The sequence below is a fragment of the Spermophilus citellus genome (assembly GCF_964194105.1).
Source record: "Spermophilus citellus genome assembly, chromosome: 12".
NCBI classification, from domain to species: domain Eukaryota; kingdom Metazoa; phylum Chordata; class Mammalia; order Rodentia; family Sciuridae; genus Spermophilus; species Spermophilus citellus.
In genome coordinates, this window is record NC_138198.1 from 120,837,563 (window position 1) to 120,853,488 (window position 15,926).

Consider the following 15,926-nt stretch of genomic DNA (forward strand, 5'->3'; position numbering starts at 1 on the left):
CCTTTTAGCCCAGGCCTTGTAATCTAGAAGCTTTACAATGCCCTAGTCTTTTACACTTTAACTCAGACTTTTGCAGCTTAGAATCAGCTTAGAAATTTTACCTTTACAAGCTTACTTTGGTTGATTTCTGGTGTCCACTTGACTGGATTAGAGGATACTCAGACAGCTGGTAAATGAGTTTATTCTCAAGGTCCAGTAGGTATTTAGCCCATCTCTGTTCTGCTGAAACAGAAAGTCAGCTGCTTTGCTTTTGGTTAGAATGACTGGTCTTCCCCAAGTGTGTCTGAGAAGGTGTTCTGTAGTAGACTGATGAGTGAGTGAGTCAGTGGAATGAGTTGTTAAGACCCATGCACACCCATCTTGGAGTGGGTGGCGTGTCCAGTCAGCTGGAGACACACATGGAACATGAAGGTGAGGAAGAGCAAACTCTTATTTGTGTTTTGAAGACAAGAAACCATTTTCTTCTTGCTCTGAGGTATCAGAACTACAGTTTCTCTGTTCTTTGGACTCTGGGCTCTCCCTCTCCTATCTTTCGGGAAGTCTCAAGCCTTTGGCCTCACAATAAGAGCTTCCCTGGATCTGAGGCCTTTAGGCATGGAATGAACTCTGCTAGCAGATTCCCTGGGTCTCCAAGTTGGAAGCAATTTGTTGTGGGAGTTTTAGCCTCTATAATTGAGGGAGCAAACTTTCTTTATAAATCTCCTCTTCTTTCTCTTTTTTTTTTCATCAGATAATTTCTATGGAGAACCCTAAACATAGGCCATCTACTGTATCTGAATTGTCTGATAATGAGAACTGTAAGTTGGTACTGTTTGTGGAGGACATTTGCCAATTCCTTTCATATATACCCAAATTTTTCCTACACATTAATATGATTGCAGTTTTCATTGGAACATTGTTTATAACAGGAAAAAAAAAAAACCCTGGGAACAAAGTAGCATCTGCAAAGAAGGCTGTTGAGAGTGGTATATTTTTGTCTGGGCCCATGTGTGTGACAAGTCTGCAATGCACAGAATAAGGATTTTTTCTGCCAGTTTGCACAAAATATAGACCATCCGAATATAAATTTTGTATTTTGAGTCTTGAACCTTACTCTGTTTCGTACATCAGCACAAATAAACTGTTCTATGATTTAAGACTCTGAAATGCAAAATTGTGAAAACAGAAGTATGATGATTTTATTTAAATAATTCTCAAACTTTTTATCATTTCACAGATATACATCAATAATAGTAATATCCAGGTTTTAGAGCAATGGGTTTTTTTTTCTGTACATTTAGTACTATTATTAATACTGAGCTTCTACTATGGCTATATAGAATATTTTTGTACTAAAATTCAAAGTTTTATAAATAAATTTTTCTTCATTTTCTTTTCACAGTTAATTTGATTTCACTTTTTGACTTACTTTTGCATGTTTTCATAGATTATTTTATCAATGAATTTTTTTTTCAGGCTACAAAATGGTGTTGCAATTTTTTTTTGTTTTAATTACTCCATATCATAGGGAAAATAAATGTCTTATCATTTGTTCCTCAGACATCAGTGATTGACTTTTTTGCAAACATCAGCACCATCAGAGAGGACCTTAGAAAAGTGCAGTCTCAGGGCTCACCCACAGACCTGCCTACTCCAAACCTGCCTGCATACAACAGCACACAGGTGTTCCAGCACTATTCTAATCCATCTATTTTCCTCCTCTTCCCCACTGAGTAGTTTCATGCTTTATATTTCATTAAGGATTCTACTCCCTTCACTTCAAAAACTGTTTTATGTCCTCTTATTGAGGTCCCTTAACTTTGCTATTCTTCACTTTTCCTTCAGATATCTGCTAAACTATATCTTCTTTAAGAAAATGGTTTTTTTTAAATTTATTATTTTTATCTGATATTTTATTCAAAAAGATGACATGTTTCTAAATTGTATTCTTTTTTTACTGACAGACCAGATATACTAATGGGTAATGACAACCACATATTGTGACAATAAAACTTGGCCATGGTCTTCACAGTAAGCACTGAGAAGCCAGGAAGGTAAGAAACTTGATTAGTGACTGACAACTTCCTAAATTTTTGTCTCTGTTTCTTACTCAGACCCTCTAGAGAAAGCCACAGAGAGAGTCCCATTCTGACTAGTCCTCCTCCAGCTCCCTCACCATCCACTCAGAGCCCACCTGGACCTGTCTCTTTGGCTCATTTGGAAGACCCCTTCCTCTCTGCCTCTGAGTTCCTGCTAAAGGCAGGTGGTTTGGGTCTCCTCTCCTATAGAGCAAACTTTCTGCATCTCCTTTACTTTATTTTGGGTGTTTTGTTTGTTTGTTTGTTTTTCCCTCATTTGGGTCATCTTTGCTTATTTCTAGATTATTAACTTAATGATTTGAAAACCATTTCTTTATTTTTGGTAAAATTCATGCAATGGGGGTTGAAATAACCACTGAAGTAATAAAAAGGAGACGTTATTTTTCTTCCAACCTTTCCCCCCAAAGTAACCTCCCACTCCAGAATTAGACTGTCTTTAAGCACCTGATGAATTTTTGGTATGTGGCCAGAAGCATGGACACATCAACATAATATTATGTTAAATACATTTTAAAATTAAGGAAGATATAATTTCTTCTCATTATTCCAGCATTATTCTTTTTTGTCCATATTTGAAAATGCATTGTCTTTGCTTATACAGCTAGATTGTTGAATACTAATAAACAAAAAAGACTATTTCTAACCCGGGGGCAGTCATTTCTAGTAAATTAATTTTAAAATAGTATGCTGCTGCCTTGTATTTGTGTGCAAGCCATTTTCATAGGAAACTGTATCCCAGTACGTTTGACAGAGTTAAATAATGCAATTATGGAATGCAATGATAGAAGTAGAAGAAAAAGATATGGTTTTAGATGAGATTTGAAATGGCAGCTCCAATAATGCAGAAAGATAGATAAAGTCTGTTCCAGATGTCAGTCAGCGCTGCAGAGAGGACTGGGAGCAATAATTCTGTGTGAAGTAACATAGAAGAGATAAATGGATTCCATGTATTTTGATGCATCAATTTTTATTATGCAATTTCAAGCTATAAACTAAAGATTGAGAAAAATAACTTTTTATATCTTTGAAATAGAATACACGTGGATTTATTGTGAATTGATATATATGTGAACCTACTGTGTGCTACATAGTGTACTAACATTGTTAACATATTAATATCATGAAATGATAGTGAAGTGCAAGTGTAAAATTTTTAAAAAAGTTGCCTGTGAGTGAAAGCAAACAAAAGACACCAGAGTGCAGAGCACTTGTAGTAATTGTACTCACAAAAGGATCAATTCTAAATCATATTTTTTAATTTTTTTTTTTAAATTCTGATTATAAGAATAATATGTTTATAGTGAACAAATGAAGATAATGGTACTAATTACCTATAATTCCAGTGCCCAGGGCTAACCACAATTAATATTTTTCACAAAACTCAAAAATTTTGTTTATATGTTTACACATTGAAAACATGTGTGCACATCAAACCAATAAGTTTACATACACGTGTTTACAAATGTGAATACAGTATTCGTATTATGTGATATTTTAAATATTTCAGTTACATCTCCTTGGGAAACCACCGAATTTACCATCTCCCATTTGAAAGGAGGGACATGATTTTAGATGATTCGTGTGGGCTCATTGTGCAGTTTGGAGGAGTACAGGTTGACTAAACCAAAGAGCTAACCTCCTTCTGGTGTCCCCCCACCCCCACATGCTGAGTCCCACCTGTCTGGTTCCATCTGGGGCCCACTGTCCTGATAGGCTATGCTAACCCATTTACATTACTTCTGCACCACCATCTGCTGCTTTATGAAGATCCCAAAGGTCCTTCCTTACTGCAAACTCTGGCCACACACGCAAACTCTGGCCACACACGCATACTCCGGAAAAGCCAAGATTTTCCAGTGCCTTAACAGCCAGGGCACTTCCCAGAGGCGGTCTCCTCTGCTTCCCCTTATTCTGGATGAAAACTCCTAGACTGTGTGGAGGCTTCAGGACTCTGGCTTTGTACCAGGATATCTGGTTTCTTTCACTCTGGCTTTCCTGGGCTTCTCTCCACCCTATTATCATATCACTATACTAATATACTCTTCAGTTCCTCAACTGCAAGATTAAGATGATGGTTTATAATCAATCAGTATTTTTCCATCATTCCAACTTCCCTCAAATCCCACATCTTCCATGAAGGATCATGACCGTCCAAGAACTTGTCTTAATTCATCTGCACATCTGGGGATGTTTTCCCCTTTATCACTTACACAAGAACACTATAATGACAATTAATCTCTATTTTAACTAGGCCTCTAATTAACACATAACAACCATAACAGGCTTTCTATCTTTATCAGACCATTTTATAGGGTTTCTTATATAGCGGTGTGCTAATCAGGATTTCCTTCCCTAGTGACCAAGATCCAAAAAGGACAAGAATAATTATTTTGTTCACAAGGGAAGGACACAATGTATTTAGCCTTGGTTGTCTTTACATCACCTCTGTTTTTGTGGTCATGGACCCCTGTTTCCTTTTGTTGTGTAAAGCCTTGAGTGGGTTTTTGTAAGGATGAAAGTGTGTGCAAATACTGTCACAAAAAATATTTCTACATTACTACCTTATATCAATATTGCCAGAAAATAATCCCCCCCACACACACTAGGGACTAAAGCTAGAAAATTCTGAAAAAGGAATCGACTCCCAGATGCCTGATCCTAGGTATATTTCAAAGTGATGGGTAGGAAATGTAATTATTGTTAGATACTTTGCATAATTTTTCTATCCCAGTAACTCTAAAGTGTGAGCCCATGATTCACATCTTTCCTAAAAGCTGTGAATCTGCTTATAGTCAAAAGGGTTTACAAAGGTAGTGCTGCATATTTTCCTGATTATGAGGAAATGTTTTACCCCAATTGATTATAAACTCGATTATTATTAAGTGACAATAAATTATTGTAACTTTTTGTAATGCTAAATGTACATTATAAAAACAAAAAATTCTTCAGCAGTGTGTGGTGGCCCACACCTGTAATAGGGAGGCTAAGGTAGGAGGATTGCAAGTTCAAGACCAATCTCAGGAAGTGAACCCCAGTCTGGAAAAATAAAGCAGTCTGGGAATGTAGCTCAAGGATAAAATGTCTCAGGTCCAATATCCAGTACCAATAAAAAAAGAACAAAAACAAATGCTTTCTGTGTTAAGAAAGAGGCATACAAAGGCAATGGGAAACATGGCTTTGGAAAGGAAGAATGTGAAGACAGCACAGTAGTTATTAAATGTGGCTTAGCTGGGGAATATTTTACTCAGAAAATAGTTTTCATCAGGTGCTGGTTATTTCAAAAATTTTCTCTGTTACATTTTTAATGAATCATGCTTGATAATTCCCTGTATGGACTCTGTTATACACAATACCAAATAAATAAACCCAATATAAAATTAGCAATTGTCTGACACCAAATTAAAATCTTTAAAACTGTTTAAATATCAACTATGTCCAGTATAGCAACAAATCTTTTAAGAAGGTTACAACGGTAATCAACAATCTCTTTTTTCATATAATCCAGAGATTTCAGTAATATGTTCAACCACTGATATTTAGAGATTTTTTTTCTTACTTCTGTATGAACTCCAAATCTCACTGTTTGGTATAAAACTGCAATTATTTTTAAATAATTCTACATGCAATGTTTATAAGCACTAAAATTTGCATGACATTTGTAGGATTAATCATACAAATTCACTTAATTAAATGCTAATCTTATTTGTTGAAGTAAACAATATATATTCTAGTAAAATTTATTAGACTGACTATTATATTACAGAATGTATACAAGTATATCTTGTACAATATTCATGAAACACAAAATATTAATTCCACTTTATAGAGGAGAAAAATTGAGTTTCAAAGGTCTTGTAAGCTACATGTTGTCTTAAAAGAGACTCAGGGAAGAGACACCAGCTTTAGCATTCAGAACCCTCCTAGCTGCTGTCTCCTGGCCTGTCAGGGCATGCTGGTGCTTGCACCTGGCTCAGTTGCAACACCAGTTGCTGGGTACCATGGAATACACTGAATAATTAACATGCATATATGTGAGATATAAGGATGCTAACAATGAAGACTGAGTTTCCCAGAGGGTCTGTATTTTTCTTTTAGAGCATATTTCTTGAATATTTACTATTCTCAAAGAAATTCTAAATAAAAAGAAACTACTACAAAAATAACAAAATCACTATATAAAATTATTATAATCTCAGGAAAATCTTAGTCATACTTGAATTTTCTGACATTTGGGGGAAAATAAGGAGAATAACAACTGTGAGATTTCTAAGAAAATATGTACAGAAGACATACATGATAAATGGTTATTCAAAATGAAAACTTTTAAATTCAACTGTATGAACAGAAAAAAAACCCCTAACTATAAAAGAAGTCAAAATTCTTCATAGACACCTCACCAAAGAAACTTTACAGATGAAAATAAGTACATGAAACAATGCAGCATACCACGTATCATTAAGGAAATGCAAATTAAAATTACTATGAGATACCATTATATACTTATTAAAATGGCCCAAACTCAGAATGCTGTCTCGGAGATGGGAGCTCCCATTCATTGTGGGTAAGAGGGCAGCACAGCACATCTCTTTGAAAGACAGGTTTCTTGTAGAAGTAAACATGCTTTTGCAATCCAGATGACTGCTCTTTTTGGTATTTATATGAAGATGAAAACTTATGTCTACACCCATATTTGCATAGGGATGTCCATGGCAGCTTTATTCATGGTTGCCCAGACTTTGAGGCAACTAAAATATCCCAAAACAGGGGAATGGATAAGTAACTTTCATGAAATTTATATATCTATACAATGGAATATTTTTAACATTTAAAAGAAAGAAGATCTCAAGTCTAGGAAAGGTGAGGAGGAAACTTAAATGTTATCTATTGCAAGAAAAGAAGACAATATGTAAATGCTACATACTGTGTGGTCAAATCAAATGACCACCTAGAAGAGGGAAAACCATGAGACAGGGAGAAGGCAGTTGTTACGAGGGGTAGGAGGATGGGAGGGGTGAATAGGTAGAGCAGGAAGGCTTTGGTGGACAGTGAAGTCACTGGGTGTGTTACCACAATGGCACATATCTACCATTATACATTTGTCAAAACCTGTAGAGCATATTGCACCAAATATGAACCCTACTGTAAAGTACGGATTCGGGTGGTAATGACTTGTCAGCGTAGGTTTGTAAGTTATAATAAATAAATAAATAAATAAATAAATAACCCTATGGTGAGCAATGAAAACAATGGAGGAGTCTATAAGTGTCTATAGGGGACAGCTATGGGAGATTTCTTTACCTTCTAATCAATTTTGCTGTGAAAATAAAACTATTTTTAAATAGTTCAATGAAAAAGCAAAATAATATGAACAAATCAACTAGACAAACAGCCATAACTGATAAAACTAATTAGACGGAAAAGTGCAGTGCCAATAGTGTTTTTAATTGTCTGTTTTTTTATTCTTAGTGCATTAAAGTTATATGTAATAGAGGGGTTCATTTTAACATACCATGCTTGAAATATAAGTTGCTCCAACTCAGTCTCCACTATTTCCTCTTTTTCTCCTCTTCTCCCTACCCCCATTCTCATTTATCTATTCTATTGTTCTTCTTTCTATTTATTTTTAATTGGTACTTTATAATGAAATGTAAAGGTGGGCTTCACTGTGGCATATTCATTCATATATATATATATATATATACACACACACACACATAGTATAATTTGGTCAAATTAATTCCACAGTTCCTCCTTTTTTTTTCATATTTTCTCCTTACCCACCAATCTTCTTTCTCTACTGATTTCCCTTTTATTATAATGATACTCCCCTTTCCCCCCATATTGTGAGAGAAAATATTTTATCCTTGACTTTCTGAGTCTGGCTTGTTTGACTTAGCAGGATGTTCTCCAGTTCCATCCACTTACCAGTAAATGCCATAATTTCACTCTTGTTTTATGAATGGATATAAGTGTATATGAATATAACATTCATAAATATATATGAATATAAAATAAATATATATAATATATTTATCCATTCATTTGTTTATGGGCACCTGGGCTGCTTCCATAACTTAGCAACTGTTAGTTGTGCTGTTATAAACATAGATGTGTCTGTATCATTGCAGTATGCTGATTTTATTTCTTTTTGGATATACATCAAGGAGTTGGATAGCTAGGTAATGTGGTGGTTCAATTTCTAATTTTATAAGAAATCTCCATATTGTTTTCCATAATGTACTAACATGTAGTCCCAACAACAATGCATGAATGCATCTTTTACCCCAAATTCACTCCAGCACTTATTATTTGTATTTTTGATAATTGCCATTTTGACTGATTTGAGATAAAATCTCAGTGTAGTTTTGATTTTCATTTCCTTAATTGTTAAGGATGTTAAACATTTCCTCATATATTTGCCAGCTATTTGTATTTATTCTTTTGAGAAATGTATATTTAACTTCTTTTCCCATTAGTTGGTTGAGATTTTTTTTTGTGTGTTTTTGATGCTTAGTTTTGTAAGTTCTTCATATTTTCTGAATATTAATCCCTTGTCAGAGAAGTGGCTGACAAAAATGTTCTCCCATTCTGTAGACTCTCTTCAAGCTCCTAGTTGTTTACTTTGTGAGCAGAAGCTTTTTAATTTGACAAAACCTCACTTATTGATCTGGTTTTATTTCTTGGGATTTAAGGGTCTCGTTATGAATGTCAGTGCTTGAACCACTATAATAGAGTGTTGATCCTATATTTCCTTCTAGCAACTATAGTGTTTTTGATCAGTCCTAAGACTTTGATCCACTTTGAGTTGACTTCTTCAGGGTGAAGACAGACGTCTAGTTTCATCTTTTTACATATTGATATCTGGTTTTCCCAGCACTATTTGATGAAAAGGCTATCTTTTCTCCAATGAATGTTTTTGGCACATTTGTCAAGGGCCAGATGACTGTATCTATGTGGGTTTGTCTCTTGTATATTATATCCTATTCTGTTGGTTTTCTTATATGTTTTAATGTCAATACAATTTCAATATCCACTTTGTTACTATTGCTCTGTAGTGTAATGAGATCAGGTATTGGGATGCATCTAGCATCAGTGCTTCTAGTTCAGAATTGTGGTTGCTATTCTGGTTCTCTCGTCCTTCTAAATGAGTTTTAGGAGTGTAGTTTTTGTTATTGTTTGTTTTATAGTTCTGTGAAGAGTGTCATTGGTATTTTAGGAGGATTGCATTACTCTTGGTAGTAAGGTCATTTTGACATTATTAATTCTACCTATTGAACAACATGGGAGATCTTTCCATCTTCTAAAGTCTGATTTCCGTTTTGTTCTTCAGTGTTCTACAGTTTTCATTGTAGAGGTCTACAATGAAAGAACTAATTGGTTAGATTTATCCCAAGCATTTTGTTTATTTTTTACAAGGCTATTGTGAGCAGGACAGTTTTCCAGACTTCTGTCTCAGCAGGTTAGTTATTAAAGTGTAGGGAAGATAATGAATTTTTATGTGATCTTTTGTTATGCTACTTGGATGAATTTGTTATCAGCTCTAGATGTCTAATAAGTTCTTTGGGGTCTTCTAAACACAGCATCTTTGCATATGCAAACAGAGATAGTGTAACTACTTCTTTTCTTTTTTGTGTGTCTTTCTCTTTCTTTCTTTCTGTTTTTGTTCTCTTGCCTGATTGTTCAGGCTAGAATTTCCAGAACTATATCAAATACAAGTGGCGAGAGAAGACAACTTTCTATTCTTCCTGATTTTAGAGAAAATGATTTCAGTGTTTTTCTCCATTCAATATACTGTTGGCTCTGGGTTTGTCATGTATAGCCTTTATATGTTAAGGTAAGTTTCTTCTATCCCTAGCTTCTCCAGTATTTTTAAAATGAAAGGGTGCTAGATTTTGTGAATGGCTTTTTCTGCATCAATTAACATACTCATGAGATTCTTGTGCTTAATTTCATTTATGTGGTGAATTACCTTTATTGATTTGCATATATTGAACTAAACTTGCATTCCTAGAATGAAATCCACTTGATCATGGTGTTCTATCTTCTTTATGTGTTATTTTAAAAAAAAATTTTTTTGTAGTTTTAGATGGACAGAACGCCTTAATTTTATTTGTTTATTTGTATTTGGTGCTGAGGACCGAACCCAGTGCCTCACACATGCTAGGCAAGCACTCTGCCACTGAGCTACAGTTCCAGCCCCTTTATGTGTTATTGAATGCAAATTTGCTAATACTTTATTATGGATTTCTGTGTCTGTGTTCATCAGTGATATTGTTCTGTAGTTTTCTTTTCCTGATGTATCTTTATTGGTTTTAGTATCCAAGGAATAATGGCTTCATAAAATGAATTTCAGAGTGCTTCATCTCTTTCATTTTCATGGAATGATTTGAAAAATATTATTATCGTCCTTTATTACAAAGTTTGGTACAACTCAGCTGAGAATCCATCTAGTCCTGGGCTTTTCATGGTTGAAAGGGTTTTGAAAGCTGCTTCAATTTCATTGCTAGGTATTTGTTCTGTTTGTTTTCTATATCTTCATGGTTCATTTTGTGTACATCATAATTATTTAGAAATATATCAATATGTTCTAGATTTTCTGTTTATTGTAGTATAAAATAGTTTTTAACAATCCTCTAAATATAAATGGCAACTGTATTAATATTTTCTTCCTTACCTCTAATTTTTGTTGATTTGCATCTTTTGTCTCTTTTCTGTGGTTAGCTGGACTAAGAATTTATTAATATTGTTTATCTTTTCCAAGAAGCAATTCTTTGTTGCATCAATCCTTTGTGTTATTTTGGTATTATACTCAACTTATGTTGGCTTTTATCTTACACTGTTTTTACTGATTTTTGAATTGGTATTCCTAGGAACTTTAAGTACAAATTTATATTATTTGGAATCTTTCTATTTTTTTTTAATAGAGGAACTCAATGCTATAAACTCTCCTCCTTAAAGTTCCTTCTTGCTTTTCCAGACATTGATATGTTATATCCCTATTCTCATTTTTTCCGTAAGGTTTTAAAAATTTTTCCCCTAATTTCCTCTACGATAAATTCCTATTCAAAAGTATATTATTTAATCTCCAGGTATTATTATAATGATTTCTGGTTTTTTCCTGTTAATTATTCCTTATTTCATCCCATTATGATCAGTTAATATGCAAGGCATTTATTATTATTATTAGTAGTAGTAATAGTAGTAGTAGTAGTAGTAGTAGTAGTAGTAGTAGTAGAAGTATTTGATAAAACTTGCTTTGTGTCTTATAAAATGGTCTATTTTAGAGAAATTTCAATGTTCCGGTAAGAAAAAAGTTAATTCAATTGTTAATGGATGAAATATTCTACAGATATTTTAGGTCCATTTGATGACTAATATTTTTGGTTTTGAAGTTTTTAGTTTATGTCAGGATGAGTTATCTATTGGTGAAAGAGATGTGTTGAAATCACCCAATATTTGTATTGGGATCTCCTTTATTCATTACATTGAGCAGGGTTTGTTTCATGGATGAAGATACACTAATGTTAAGAGCATAAATATTTAAAATCATTATATATTGTTGTTAAATTATTCCCTTACCTGGGATGAAATGACCATTTTTGTGTCTTCTGATCAATTTTGGTTTGAAATATACTGTCAGATATGAGAGTAGCTACTCCTGCTTCCTTTGGTCTCCATTTGCATGGTATAATTTTTTTTCTATATGTTCAACTTTAGCCAGTAATGTCTGCCTGTAAATTGAGTTTCTTATTTAAAAAAAATATGCTTGGTTGTTCAATTCTCTCCCTTTTTTTTCCCTCCCCCTTGCCCCTCATAACCAATGGGAGTTCAAAGCACAATTTGAGTCTAATGTATGAAAGATGATATATCATGAACTATGTAATGCGATAAATAATCAATAAAAAAAAAATTAAAAAAAATATGCTTGGGTCTTTTGATCCATTTTGCCAATCTATGTATTTTGATTGAAGATTTAGAACAAGTATATCCAGAGTTCTTATAGAGAGATGATTTTTATTTCCTGCCATTTTTATTTATTTATAATGCTTTATTCACACTTGATTATCTTTTCAGTGACTATGCTTCATGAGATGTTCATCCATATGCTGACTTGGATATTTATTTTTCATTTCTTTATATGAAAGACCTCACTGAGTATGTTTAGTAGTGCTGGCTCAGTGGTTATGAATTTTTTAAATTTCTCATCATGGAAAGTTTTTATTTCTTCTTTAATTCTGAATAGTTTTGCTGAATATAATAATATTGGCTGGAACTATTATCTTTCAAGTCTTACTATATAGTATTCCAACCTCTCCTGGCTTTTAGTTTTTCATTTTTCAATAAAAATACTATTTGACTTCCGTCTAAACATGATCTACCATTTTTATCTTGCAGTTTTTAAATTCTGTATTTTTATACCTTATGAATTTTAATTATAATATGCCTTGTAGAAGATCTTTTTTGATTTTGTCTATTTTGGGTTCTACATATTTGGATATATATTTGGATATTCTTCTCATTTCTAAAGTTTGGAATTTTTTCTGGCATTATTTTATTGAAAAGATTGTACATTTATTTTGTTTGGATTTCAGTGCTTTCTTCTATGCCAACAATTCTTATATTTGGCCTCTTAATGTTATCCCTAAAAACTTGAATATTCTAGTCATTTAACATTTTTTAACATCTTTTCTTTATTGTGAACGTTATTTTCAAGGTTATATACTTTGTCCTTGAGGCTGGAGAATGTCTTGAAAGTGGCCTAATCTATTGTTGCTTCCAACAGAATATGTATTTGGTTTATTGAGCCTTTCATTTCTAGGATTTCTGCATTGTTCTTTTCAGTATCTCTATATATTCATTAAAATATTCTTTCATCACCTGCATATTCTCTGTTAGTTCATTCATTAGATCTTCTGTTTGTTCCTTGAAAATTTCAATTGTCAACATTCTAAATATTTTTGTTTTTGGCATTTCTCCCACTGTGGCTTCAACAGCAGCGTCAGCTGTGTTGTAGGCTACTTGGGTTATCATGTTTCCTTATTTTTTTTATTAGTATTTCTATCCATCTCTTGGATGATTATCTCATCTACTTTTTTTTTTAAGGATCCATGTTTATTTGGTTATTTAAGGTTTTGACCATCTGTAAAGTAACAAATCTGTTCACTCTTCTCCATGGTACCCTCTCAGGTATTTGAAAAAAATCTAAGTCTTCCTTTGCTGACAGCTTATAAGCTGAACATATGCACTGTATCTTTTTTTTAAATTTTAATTTGTTATATATGACAACAGAATGCATTACAATTCATATTACACATAAGCGGTGGGGAGGGGGGAGGGGAGGTTAAATGAACTCTAGATAGGGCAAAGGGGAAAAGGGGAGGGAGGGGGCATAGAGGTAGGAAAGAAGGTGGAATGTGATGATCATCATTACCTTAACTATATGTATGAAGACACAAAGGATATGATTCTGTGTACAACTGTAGATTCGGAAAATGGTGCTCTATCCCTTAGACTTTTATACCAGGGACTTTTAGTGATGTGCTTTTTCTTTACTATCTATCTTATATTGATAAAATATCTTGGTGTCAATATTTTCACTCAAGTTGAACTCACAAGTATGTCCAGATTCTAATACCACATTAAAAAGGGATTCTAATCTCTAATAATTGCAGCCACTTCAGAATAAGGCTTTACAGCAATAAATCTTTAAAAAAAATATATTTGTTTACAATATTTTTCAGCAGCCCTATTTTTCTTGGTAACGTTTTTGAAATTGGATGCTTTTTTCCCCAGTGTTTCAGTTATTGTGCAATTTTATAAATTATCAGCTCTGATCCTATGTAATTAAACTTGTTATGGGCGTCCATATGCAGAGTTAGTCTGCAAGGTTTCACTCGCTTTTTTGGCTGGAAAATTCTGATACACCCCTTTCTGGGAGTCTCAAACCATGTACTTGGGAAGGAGAGTGGAATGTATCAGCATATTCTTCATCTTTTTCTATGCTGGACAAGGATAACTCCGGGCTCACCAGATTCGGTCTGAATTTAACTGATCTCAGGTCAGGCTCCTAATCCCAGAGCTCAGATGACATGTTTTAAATGGAATAGTTCTTTGCATTTCTCAACTTTATAGGTGCAGTTTTCTGTATTTGTTTTTATTCACTCTGTGTATTTTCCATGATGATGTGGCTTCCTCTGAACTGCCTTATTCTGTTCCCCAACGTGATAAACATTTCCTGAATTTCAGGGTGCCTAGCATTTCCTATCACCTACAAGCATAGCAATTTGAGTGTCCTGAGCACAAGAAAAGGAACCTAGAAACAAATGTGAATATTGTCAGGCTCCAGAGACCAATGGACAGTGATTCTTAAAATCACCTTAGGTTGTCTACTAACCTTAAATTATATCATTCTCAGCACTACTAGGCAATTAGCTCATTATTATAATTTAAAAATAATTCCAGAACCCTACTTTATTTTTAAAGTTATATTAAATTTTGTATGAATAAATAGCCAATTATTTTTTTCTATAGTTCCCTACTTATCCAGAGAAGAACAAAAGGAATATTTTCCTCAGTTAAAAAAAAAATGTTATTTTCTTCCTCCAACTATACCTTTACCACAGAAAACAAATATGCCTGCTGTAGACACACTAACTGAAACAGAAATCCCCTTTTAAACCAAGAAAGCCTAAATCTTTTGAAAATTTTTGGAATAAACTTCATTACAAATTCGGAAAGAGTAGCACAGAACCCTCTGATCCTGCAGGGAATCAGTTAATGAAAATGAGGTTTAAATGCTCAGACGTGTAAATCCTGTGCTAGTTGATCGACTTTATCACCAGTTTGTACTCTTATCAACAGCAGCAGGCATCTGACTATATTCACTTTGATTTACTCTGTGGAGACTTTTTCAGATTTAAATGTGTTTTACCAAGACAAATGGAGTGACAAATGCAATGAATTAGATATGCATTATACAAGTAAATACATTTTAGCACTGCAGTTACTGAAAAATAAAAGAGAAAGAAAAACAAAATCTCAGATCTATTCTTCATCTTTCCTACAGGGAGATGTCAAAGACCCAGTTGGGGGGACTGCAACCGTGGAGGAAGGAGTAGCAGTCACTAAAAGATGTCTCTGGAGTGGAGCTCACAAGCACTGTTCTTTCCTACTGTCTTTCTTTCTGACTTCACCTTCTCCATCAAGGCACAGTTTACAGAACAGTGGCAGATGCTGCCCTTCCAGAGAAGTGCCAAACATCCGTCATCCTTCTGCTGAGATGGCTTCCACAGGAGGAAAGCAGCTTGTCCCGCTTCATTCACCCTCTCTGTGAATGTTTGATTTTCACAGAAGACAAAAGGGCAAGAGCTTTGGAATCCAAGAGAGGGTCAGAATGACAATCTTTTAGCCTGGTCCAGCTTCCTTTTATAATCTGACATCTGGAGCCCATTAATAGTACAAATTAGAGCAATTCCAGGCAGTGGCCCAGGAAGAGGACTTCCTGCTCTCAGAGACCACAGCCATCAATGGAAACACAGGAGCCAGGGCTCAAAACAATGCAACCATAGAAATAGACTTGTTCCACTCCTGTGCAGACTGAAGCCCCACCCACAGGAAGTGTGTTAAAGAGAACAGGTATTCTATCTCTGAGTGACAAATTTAGTAATGCTTCCATTTCATTTTTATTTTACTAAAATAGAAAACCTCAGTGTAAGACATGATAATATGCATATGCACACATGTACCTATTTCTCAATTATTACCACATTTCTGCTGCTTTTCTATACTGATATCTTCTTCCCTCTCTTATATGTTGATTTATCTTATTGCTTATATAAATAATGTATG

The 15,926-nt window shown here is 34.1% G+C and overlaps 1 long non-coding RNA gene across 1 annotated transcript; it reads left to right on the forward strand.

The window, feature by feature from the left end:
- The first annotated feature begins 338 nt into the window (after nucleotides 1-338).
- On the forward strand, nucleotides 339-15,277 carry LOC308631954. The gene is made up of 3 exons (XR_014018400.1): nucleotides 339-411; nucleotides 1,944-2,033; nucleotides 15,145-15,277. It is a non-coding gene; the product is annotated as an uncharacterized lncRNA (long non-coding RNA).
- Nucleotides 15,278-15,926: the final 649 nt, after the last annotated feature.